At 30.7% G+C, this 12,508-nt stretch overlaps 1 pseudogene; it reads left to right on the forward strand.

Moving 5' to 3' along the window:
• Positions 1-6,051: 6,051 nt before the first annotated feature.
• LOC127087716 (uncharacterized) lies at positions 6,052-8,867 on the forward strand (annotated as a pseudogene).
• Positions 8,868-12,508: the final 3,641 nt, after the last annotated feature.

Below are 12,508 nucleotides of genomic sequence, written 5' to 3' on the forward strand. Positions count from 1 at the left end.
AGACGAATACATATGGCTTACAAGCTCTTACAACTTGGGCCTAATATTCGGGATTACGACTGGATATTCCATCCAGAGTAATCTTTTTCTTCAGATTTTATTGAGAAAAATACGTTTGAATATTTACAAATATTTTGAAGAGAAGACGAATACGTATGGCTTACAAGCTCTTACAACTTTGGCCTAATATTCGGGATTACGACTGGATATTCTATCCAGAGTAATCTTTTTCTTCAGATTTTAGTTAAGAAAATAAAATTTAAAAAAGATTAATGCAAAGGTTTGAAATTAAATTAAAATGATCAAAGCATGGAAATTTGAAATCAATGAAAATTAAATGGATATGCTTACAAAAAAACTCAATGTAAAAAGACCCCAAAAATAAGTCGAGTAAAATAAATAAATAAATAAATAAGGTTATTTACAACACACTTAAAAAATAACACAGGATAAAAGTAAAATCAACAAGTATTTAAAATATGACCAGATAAAAAAATAAAAAAATGGTAAAATAAAATCGCGAGAAGTTATAAATTTAAAATTTAATAAAATGGCAATTTTTTTTAAAAAATAGGTGAACTTTGGAATTTCCATAACCAAGTACTAAACCCATGTCCTAATGGAAAAGAGCAAGTACCTCAACCACCAGGCCATGCACAATCATTTGGAAAGTAAGCACATTCACTAATACAAGTATCAAAGGCTAAATCGAAAATTTTAAAATAAAAAAACTTGGGTCAAGTGGACCAGATCGGATCCGACCCAACTCATCACCACTTCAATCTCAACAGACAGACAAAAGAAAACCCTAATCCTAAACGGCCGCTCAAGAACTAAAATTTCTTTTCTCAGTAACAACGCTATACCACACAACATCGTGAAACGAAAAAAACCTCTTGTCTTTGACCACCTCACGTTAATACAGTGACGTCTCTCGCGAATCCGGCCATGCCACTCATGAATCTGGCCAAACCTCTCACGAATCCGGCTAGGGCGCTCACAAATTCGGCCAAATGCATGGTCGTTACTCATGAATTCGGTGACGTATGGATGTGACTCATAAATCCGGTGACGCACGACTTGATTCAAGGGTGTTACGGTTTTGAAACAGACAACATCACAATTGAAGGGGATCAAAAGCGGAAACGAAGGAACATACCTTGATTCAACGGTAACCGTAAGTCACTTTTGTCTTCCTTGCTCGATCTCTAAAAATCTACTGGTTTAGTAACAATGTGATGCTGTTTTTTTGTTGATGGTTTTTGTGGTATCAATGTTAGTTTCTCAAATGTGTACAATTATTTTGTTGTGGTTTTTGCCGTTTTTCTTTTTTAACCTCCTGAGATTTTTTCTTAAGTGTTCCTTCCAATTCCCCTCTCTTCTCTGTTCGGTTGAAATTGTATCCCCTTTTTAGGATTTACAGTGATGGGAATTTATTTGCTGTTTAGCGACAAAGTTAGATATGAAATTGGCTACTTTTTGAAACATGAGAATTTGTTTTGATCAACCGGTATAAAACTCTGTTTATTATGAAATTGTGATAACCTGCATTTGCTTTTTCCTTTTGACTCAAATGTCTTGTGTTTGTTTCTTGTAAATATGTTAAGCTGTTGTTCTGAAATTTGCAGGATAAAAGGACAAGTTGGTGGAAAGGGACCCTTCAAAGGACAAGACAAAACTTTGTTTCTTGTAACTGATTTTTTTTATTTTTGTAATAACTTATATGGAACTTAAGACAAATGTAAATTTAAATGTAATATATTTTTTTGTAATTTCCAATGCTTTGTAATATAAAATGAAAAAAAATATTATAAAACTAAAATAACTATTATAAAATGTAGCAAGAAAATAAAAAAAGATTTTTTAAAAAAGAAAATAAATTATAATGTCAATTCTTATGGAAATACTAGAAAAACTATATTTATTTAAGAGAGAAAAAAATTATAATTACTTTTTACTCCATGGTTTAATTTTGAACTTAAAAAGAAACATAAATTATTATTACCACTTCTAATTAACACACAAGAAACTTGCTTGAATTTAAAAAAGACATGACACAATTAAGGACCTAAAAAATCATGGCACCCTTATTAGTAATTTCTCTAAAAAAAAGTAAAGGAAAAGCTCTAAACATATAATGTCAAACTTGATGAAATTCCAAACCAAATCTAAATATCCATGCTAACAAGCACTTCATGTGAAACAAGTATAATGAACACATGTGAACATGTAATAAAAAAGGTATGGAAGCACAAATTTACGAATGAACATAGTGTATGAATGTATATGCATCAATGCATAATTATGTGATTTTAAATAGGAAACCTAATGGAAAATCATGGTTATGGATATGTAATGAATAATAATAATTAAAAAAAATGCAAGATTGACCAAAATAAATAAATCAAGCAAATTGACTATTAATCCTGAATTATGTACGAAACATGAAACCCCCATGACTAAATGATCATTAATTCAGACAATGAGATGCAGATGAATGAATGTTTACAAATGAATGACTTTAGGTGGGGCAAAATTTAGGATACGACACCTTCGTTTCCAAATCTAAAAACATCATCTCTTTTCTTTTGATCCTATTATTCTTTCACTCATAATAACTTGAGAAGCCTAACATTTCAAGCTAACACTAACGCATATATTAACCTAATGATTCCCTTTGGGTACAGCGGACATGAGGGGTGTTAATACCTTCCCCTTGCATAATCGACTCCTGAACCCTAATTTGGTTGTGATGTCCATAACCATTGTCGTTCTTTCTTGGGTTTTATCGATATTTCCTCTTTCCTTTTTTTAGGAATAAATTAAGTTCGGTGGCGACTTTCTTTAGTCCATCATGCGAGCGTGCGGTTGCGCTTCGTGAAGTCGTGTTCCCATTTTTTGATGTGCGACAACCTCTCTCTCTCTCTCTCTCTCTCTCTCTCTCTCTCTCTCTCTCTCTCTCTATATATATATATATATATATATATATATATATATATATATATATATATATATATATATATATATATATATATATATATATATATATATATATATATATATATATGACACCAACAATGAAGTAGGAAATCGAATGTTTGTTGTTAGATACATTTGTTTTTATTTATTTATACCTAAATAATAATTAATAATAAATATACTATTTTTTGAAAAAAAATTATTGTAAATCTATTTTTATTTGTTTTTTATTTTGTTTTTTCTATAGAATGGATAAAGAGATTTCAGAATTGAACTCAACAATCGTTGAAGACATAAAACAAATGCTTGATGAATACAATTTATATGCAGAAGTTTATAGGATGGTTCGTGACAAACTTGAAACAAATGATATGTCAAATATGAAACTGAGAATTATAGGAAAAAGAGGGTGTGACAGAAGAACGTATAATATTCCTACAAGATTTGAAGTTGTGGCTCTTATTGTCGGAGATTTTGATGTTGTTGATTTTCAACAGAGCAGAAAACATGCATCTTAAAACGCGTTTCTATTTTAAATAATGCATATCTTCCATTGCAATATCCATTATCATTTCCATGGGGATAAGATGGATATCGAGATGACATTGAGTTAAATGACCGGTTGTATAAAGCCTCAAATAATGACAAAAAGTATCAATTAGAGAGTTCTTTGTTTATAAAATTCAACAAAGAGAACTTGAATGTTCAACTTTATTGTTCTTTAAAGTTTGTTTCAAAAAATTTTGATCGACAAATATAGAATGATTAAGTCTTCATGTTTGCATTGGATTAAGACACATCATAAAGAGTTAAGAGCAGATATGTACAGTTGTCTTACAGATGCAGCACTAAAGGGAGAAACCAATACTTCAACATCAAGAAGAAGGATTGTATTTCCCTCATCATTTACCGGTGGAGCATGTTATATGCTTCAGAATTATCAAGATGCCATGGAAATTTGTAGGTGGGCTGGATATCCAGATTTGTTCATCATATTCACTTGCAATAAAAAATGGCCAAAGATGCAGAGAGTTGTAACAAATATGGGACTTAAATTAAAGGATATGCCACATTTAGTATGTAGAATTTTTAAGATTAAACTTGATCATATGATAAAGGATATAAAGAAGGGAAACATGTCTGGAAAGGTTAAGTCAGGTATTTATTAATTAATCATTACATTATTTATACTTTAGAATCAAATTTATGTATTTTTTTATGGTCGGTCATTTTGTATTATTCAATATCAAATATTAATCATGTTTTTAATGTGAAGTGATATATACAATTGAGTTTCAAAAGCGTAGATTACCTCATGCCCACATTTTGATCTTCCTTTATCCGCAATTTCAACATCCACACCCACATGATATTGACAAGATAATATGTGTTGAACTACCTGATGAACAAATTGAACCTGAATTGTTTAAAATTATGTCCACTCTTATGATTCATGGTCAATGCGGGGTGCAAAATAAAAAATCTCCAGGTATGCAAAATGGGAAGTGTACTAAGTTTTTCCCTAAAAAGTTTCTTGAAAACACCACCATTGATTCAGAAAGATATCCAGTGTACAGACGGAGGGATAATGGTATATTTATTAAAAATGGTGACTCCTTCATTGATAACAGATTTATTGTATCATATAATACATATCTTTTGTTGAAATACAATGCACACATAAATGTTGAGTGGTATAATCAATCGTAATCCATAAAATACCGCTTCAAGTATGTCAACAAAGGTCATGATCAGATTATAACAACATTTTATAATGGTGATATTGATCAAGAGAAAATAGGTTTGTTTGATGAAACTAAATTGTATTATGATTGTAGATATTTGTCAACGTGTGAGACATCATGGGGAATTTTTTATTTTGACATTAGTTATAGAGAATCATCAGTTGAAAGATTGTCTTTTCATTTGGAAAATGAACAAATTATTACCTTCTCTGATCATGAGAGAATTGATCATATGGTGAATAAAGAAAAATCTCGGCATTCTAAATTTTTGGCATAGATGGATGTCAATAGAAAATATCCTGAAGCAAAGGAGACATATATGAGGACATCAATGGTATCCAAGAAAAAGAGGATTTCAAATTGGAAGACTATATTTTGTTCATCCAGGGAGTGGTCAATTGTATTACCTGCGAAATTTGTTGAATTATTGTAAATGTCCAACATATTTTGAAGATATAAAGATCGTCAACAATGTGGTACTTGACACTTTTAAAGATGCTTGTCATGCAAGGGATCTTATACATGATGAGTGAGAATATATTGATGCTATTATTGAAGCATCTCATTGGGGAACGAGTATCTTTTTAAGAAAGATGTTCACAACTTTATTATTGTCAAATAAAATGACAAGTCCGGAATTTACGTAGAATAATATTTGGCAATATTTAAGTGATGACATTTTGCATAGACAACAACGTCTTTTACAATTTCCTGGTAATCAACTTATCTTTATTTTCAAGTTTTAAAATTACATAGTATTAATTTATTGACATAAATTATTTTAGTTATTATCTACATCTTATTATTTCATTATTTTTTACATATTTAGTTTTGTCAGAAGATGAATTAAAGAATTTAACTTTGATGGAGATAGAGTTAATGTTGCAGGGCAACAACAAAGGCTTGAAAGATTTCCCAAATATGCCTCAAGAAAACATGTCTTTGATTTCTACAACTCATAATCGCCTTATTTATAACGAGCTTAATTATGATCGCCAAAGTCTACATTTAGAGCACCAAACGTTAACTTCCACAATGACTGGAGAATAAATGAATATATGTGCCACAATTATAAGTAGCATGAATGATAATCGTGGCAGAATTTTCTTCCTATATGGAGGGTGATTTCTGTAGCAATTAGATCAAAGGGAGATATTATTTTAACGGTAACCTCGAGTGGAATATCATCATTACTTATTCCTATTGGAAGGACAGCCCATTCAAGATTCTCCATACCAATAAGAATTCTATGTGTCGTATTACGCCAGTTGATCCTTTAGCTGGATTAATTGTTAAGTCAAAGCTTATTATTTGGGATGAAGCTCCTATGGTTCATAAACATTGCTTTGAAGTTGTTGATAAATCGTTTAGGGATATACTTAGAGTCTTTAATCAAATAAGTATGAATCTTCCTTTGGAGGAAAAGTTGTTGTCTTGGGCGGTGATTTCAGGCAAATTCTTCTTGTCATTCCAAAAGGGATGAGAGAAGATATTGTACATGCTAGCATTAACTCTTCATACCTTTGGCAATTTTGTCGAGTCTTAACATTGACAAAAAATATGAGACTCCAATCTATATCTTTGTGCTCGAATCTCAATGACGTAAAAGAGTTCTCGAGTTGGATTTTAAAAGTTGGTGATGGGAACATCGGAGAAAATAATGATGGTGAAAATGAAATTACAATACCAGATGACTTGCTAATTAAGAATACAGGCAACCCTATTGCTTCAATTGTTGATACCATATATCCATCATTCTTGGATAATATGAATGATTATTCTTTTTTTCAGTATAGGGAAATCTTAGCACCTACAAATGATATTGTTGATACATTGAACAACTATATTATGACTTTGATTCCATGTGATGAAAAAACATACTTAAGTGCTGATAGTTCATGTTCATTTGGTGAAAACAATAATAGTCTTGATGATATTCATACCCTTGAATTTCTTAACACCATTAATTCTTCCGGCCTACCAACATATGAGTTAAGACTAAAAATTGGTGTTCCGATAATGTTGTTGAGAATTATTAATCAACAATCAGGTTTATGTAATGGAACTCCACTTATAATTACACAAATGAGAACTTATGTACTGGAGACAAAAGTCATATCACAAAGTAGTATTGTACAAAAGGTTTATATCCCAAGAGTAACTTTTTTTAACTTACTCTGAATCACATTTTTATTTGAGTATAATCTAGTGGTTTGGTTGCTTTGTTCATGAACATAAAAATGTTGGAAAACTTTGATACCATAATCAATCATGATTTATGTCTAGATTGTTTTATCATCCATTGCTAACCTTTATTATGTTTTTTAAATGTTGGAGGAGGAGGAGGATGTTAGTGATCATGATCAGTAGATCGAGTTGCTTTATGTTCAATGGGATAGTTTTAAGTATTTATTTTGATACATATATGTTCATTTCTCAACCATATTTTGGAGCTTATCAGTATTTTGATATAAGTAAATTCGTTTTGGACTAGAGGATAGTGTTATCAGTATTGTATTATGTAACCAGTTTATTGGTGTACTTGAAGAGGGGGTTTAATTTATTCTAAGAGTAAGTTTTTTAAACTTACTCTGAATCACATTTTTATTTGAGTATAATCTAGTCGTTAACATTTTTATTTAATTGTAATTAACATTTTTACTTCAAAGAATGTTTTCTTAGTATTCGTGTTTTAGCTGATTTGACATTAAAAAAATTTGGTTGCTATGTTCATGAACATAAAAATGTTGGAAAACTTTGATACCATAATCAATCATGATTTATGCCTAGATTGCTTTATCATCCATTGCTAACCTTTATTATGTTTTTTAAATGTTGGAGGAGGAGGAGGATGTTAGTGATCATGATCAGTAGATCGAGTTGCTTTATATTCAATGGGATAGTTTTAAGTATTTATTTTGATACATATATGTTCATTGCTCAACCATATTTTGGAGCTTATCAGTATTTTGATATAAGTAAATTCGTTTTGGACTAGAGGATAGTGTTATCAGTATTGTATTATGTAACCAGTTTATTGGTGTACTTGAAGATTTGTGGATTATATTCCAAAAAGGTTAAGTTATGGATCTCATAGTTTTTTACTACTTCTATATAATTAATTGTTAGCTACAAGGAGATCAGTATGGTGATAATAAACAAGTTTCAATTAGAATAAATAGGTATGACATAAAAATGAACAGGTTTTAAATAAAATAGATACTGGTATGACCGAAAAATGGATATAACGATACAGTAAATGGCGTCGACTCCGACCCCAACGCTATTATAATGATACAGTAAATGGCGTCAGCCCTGACCTCGACGCTATTATAATGAGATATGATATACCGTCGGCTAAAATCGACGTTATGAGATGATGTATAATTTTTTGTTGAAAGGCAACCCAATCACATATCCGCATGTGGCACACATTATATGTGATGTGTTCCAACTTAGCAGCGTCCAAGACCGACGCTAGTTGATAATGAAAAATGTTTTTTTTAAAGGCAACCCGTTCAAATATTAACACGTGACATACGTTAGCATCGATACAAGCTGATGTTAACACTAGAATTAGCGTAGACCAAAGGGTCAACAATTAGCGTCTCCTTAACGTTTACCTAAGCCGACACTAAATGTTGTCCGCCACTATATCGGTGCTAGCTATAATTAACTTCCAGCTTTGAAAAGTTTGCCCCGACCCCGACACCTGGCCGAAGCTAGACCCTATTAACGTCGATTTTTGGTTTGTTAGCGAGGGTTTCTGGCCGACGCTAAACCGTTGTTTTCTTCTAGTGGTTACTATGGACGTTACATTATTTGAAAATAAACATTTTCTTGATGACACTCATCTTTAAGGAAGATTTGTTTCAAATCAAGGACATGAGTTTTTTAAATAATTTATATTTTCCTATACCACAAAGTTTTGAGACTTATACTTATGCACCAACAGAAAATGGTCATGATTCTTTATATGATCCTACTCCTATGAGTAAGAAAACTTGTGAATCTGAGCCTACATTTTCTCATGTAGAAAACAATGAGAATCTTAAAAACGATGATAATGATGATCTAACTGAAATGCCACAAAATAATGAGTCACTTCAAGAAAACATATTTGAATTAGGAAACATGACTTAGAAAGGGAAGGGGTTTGTGAAAAAGCTCCACAAAGGAAGGGATGAGTCCACATTTCAACACTGTCAGAAATCTGAACTGAGAAATGATCAACCTCCTAAGAATAGGAAAGATAAGTATATCTTTTTTTTTCTGATAGTCGTAATTTGTATCCTGATATAGATGATAGCATTGCCATTAGAAAACCTGTTAGATCTTGCACTAAACATATCATGTCCAATTTTATATCATATTCAAATTTGTCTTCATCTTTGTCTGCCTTCACCTCAAAATTATCTAGTGTAGAAATCCAAGAAGTGTACAAATTGCTCTAGAAATTCCAAAGTGGAGGGAAGTTGTACTTAAGGAGATGAAAGCTCTTGAAAAGAACAAAATTTGGAGTGTTACGACACTACCATATGGAAAGAAGACAGTTGGATACAAATGGGTGTTTATTATGAAGTATAATTTAGATGAGTCAATTGAAAGGTACATGGCTTGCTTGATAGATAAAGGATTTACTCAGAACTATGGTATAGATTACTTAGAAACATTCACTCTTGTTGCAAAATTGGAAACTGAAAGAATTCTTTTATCTCTTGTTGTTGATCTAAATTGGCCCCTACATATGTTAGATGTTAAGATTGTCTTTCTCAATGGCGATCAAGAAGAAGAAGTATATATGGACATTCCTCTTGGCTTTGAAAACAAATTTGGATCAAATGTATGCAAAAAAATAAGTTTTATATGGGATAAAGCAGTCCCCTAGAGCTTGGTTTGAAAAATTCACTCAGTCCATGAAGAAACAATGGTACATTCAAGGACAGGCTGACCACGCCTTGTTCACAAAGTTCTACCATGATGGTAAAGTTGATGCTTGATTGTTTATGTTGATGATATTGTCCTTGCTGGAGACGATACCGTGGAAATGGCAAGAGTGAAAGAGAAATTAGCAGTAGACTTTGAAATCAAGGACTTGTGATTCATGAGATATTTTCTTGGTATGGAGGTTTCTCGGTCAAAGAATAGTATTGTGGTTTCACAATAGAAATACATTCTAGACTTATTGAAAGAAACATGAATGAGTGGGTGTCGTCCTGTAGATAAGGATCCTTATGCTAAACTTTGGGGATAAGGTAATGTTCCTGTTGATACTAGAAGATATCAGAGACTAGTTGGAAAACTAATTTATTTGTCACACACTCGACCTAATATTATTTTCTTAGTTAGTGTAGTAAGTCAGTTTATACATTCTCCTTTCGAGGGACATCTTGAGCCGGTTTATAGGTCACTCTAATATTTGAAGGGAAATCCTGGAAAATGCTTATTTTTAAAAAATACTAGTGAAATAAATGTGTTTTTCTTCACCGACGTTGATTGGGCAGGTTCAGTCATAGATAGAAAATCAACCTCTGGATATTGCACCTATGTTTGGGGTAATCTTGTGACATGGATGAGCAATCAACAAGGGTTCTAATAAGAAGTGGTGCAGAAGCTGAGTTTAGAGCTATGTCTCAAGGTATTTATGAATGATTATGGATCCTTAGAGTCCTAGAATAACTTAAGATGAAAGTTGAGTTTCCATTGATATTATACTCTAACAGTAAAGCTGTTATTAGCATAACTCATAACCTAGTTCAACATGATAGAACTAAGCATATTGAGATTGATTCACACTTCATAAAGGAGAAGTTAGATGTTGGAATCATATGTTTACCTTTTGTGACTTCAAGTCGGCAAACTGCGGATATTCTGACCAAAAGCTTGGCAAGATCTACCTTTGAGCATTTGATAGACAAATTGGACATGATAGATATCTATGCACCAACTTGAGAGGTGTTGAAAAATGCATCAATATTTTATTTCTTTTTTTATTGTTCCAAAATGTCAGTTTATTTTCCTTTATTTTCCATTAAGCAAAAATTGATTGTAATTTATTGTATTCCCTCTTTATAAACCAACTTTGGGCTGAGGAATAAACACAACAACATTTTACTTATTATCTTCAATATTAAATAATAGCAATACTGATTCCAAAATACAATAAAAGGTAAAACTACCACCTACATCATCTAAGCAAGTATTTTAAGCACAAATATTTTTCACTTGTTTTTCAATATGTAATTACACGGATTTGGATCCTCTCCAATTTTTTCTCTCATGCCCTCTCTCATGTGCAATTATATATCGTTAGATTAATTCAATAGTTAATAGACAAGAAAGAGAAGCAAATATTATTTAAAGAATAGAGAGAAATATATATCAATTTTAATTTTCTTTTATTTTCATTTATTAATTTAATATTTAAGATAAAAAATGATTATACATGAGAACGTTAATTTTCTTTATTTTTTGTGATATTAATTCTACAACAATTAACTCACTAATTATTGCTAAATGAAGAATATTTTAAAATTATTTAAGAAGATAAAAATAATGATTTTATTTCCTGTAAATAAAAATTAAAAATTAAAAATTAAATAAAAATTAAAATCTATCTTTATTATTATAAAAAAATTATGGTGTTTCATTTTTTTTTTCACTGTATGAGTTGTATGTTTAAACGATTTCTTTATTAAAAATTAAATAAAAATTAAAATCTATCTTTATTATTATAAAAAAATTATGGTGTTTCATTTTTTTTCATTGTATGAGTTGTATGTTTAAACGATTTCTTTAATAACTAATTTTTAAACAAAAAAGTATTAAAAATTTGAAGTGTGAAAAATAACTCATTTTTTCCACCGTAGTAGTTGATATATTATAAGTTTTTGTTTTATTTTTATATTGACAATATGAAATAAAGACATTAATTTTATTCTTTAACCACAAATATATATTTTGTATATAATTTTTATAATATTATAATTATTTTTATTTGTATTTAGAAAATAGAAAAATAGTTAAATTAACTAATTAAATTAATGAAAAATAGTTTTTCCAATATATAAATTATACTCTTTATCATCTATCTTAGTACACATTTTCAGAAAAATAATGTTTAAACAATAAAGTATGATAAATTGTAATTGATTTATAAAAATAATTATTTTTTAATTTGACAATATTATAAAATATTAAATTTAATTATTTTTTACTTACATACATTTATCCTTTTTCCCCCGAGTCTCTGTCTCCCCAGTATGTTTTCCTTATGGAATGCATTATACTGCTGTGGACTTTCAGTCTCTCTGGACTCTTTTCCTTTGTGGCAACATTTTCCCACAGGGATTTATTTCAACATTCATATCATATGCATCATGAGGTCTCTTAGGAACCAAAATTTGTTTCTATATGTTGCTATTTAAGCCCATTCTACTAAATCTATGCGACGATTTTAACCTTCATCTCCTCAGTTAGAACGTCCTTAAATAGGGGCAGTTGTAAGACCCCAATTTTGACCCTAAGATCCCTCATGTTATTATTATCGTATGCATTAGCATTGGGATCATATCTTGGCATCCTCCTCACCCCTCATTCATTGGGTTTGCATTGAGAGAGATCACCAAGCACATTTGATTATATCATACTTTGTTTTTTTTAACATTTACTAACTAAAATACCAAAAATATGTCATTGTATAATCTATCTCTTTTGTAGGTAGGGCACATGCTCACCTTTGATCTATCAAGCTCACATCTAGGGTTTAAGACCCTCATTGCAAG

Source organism: Lathyrus oleraceus, chromosome 5 (assembly GCF_024323335.1).
Source record: "Lathyrus oleraceus cultivar Zhongwan6 chromosome 5, CAAS_Psat_ZW6_1.0, whole genome shotgun sequence".
NCBI classification, from domain to species: Eukaryota; Viridiplantae; Streptophyta; class Magnoliopsida; order Fabales; family Fabaceae; genus Lathyrus; species Lathyrus oleraceus.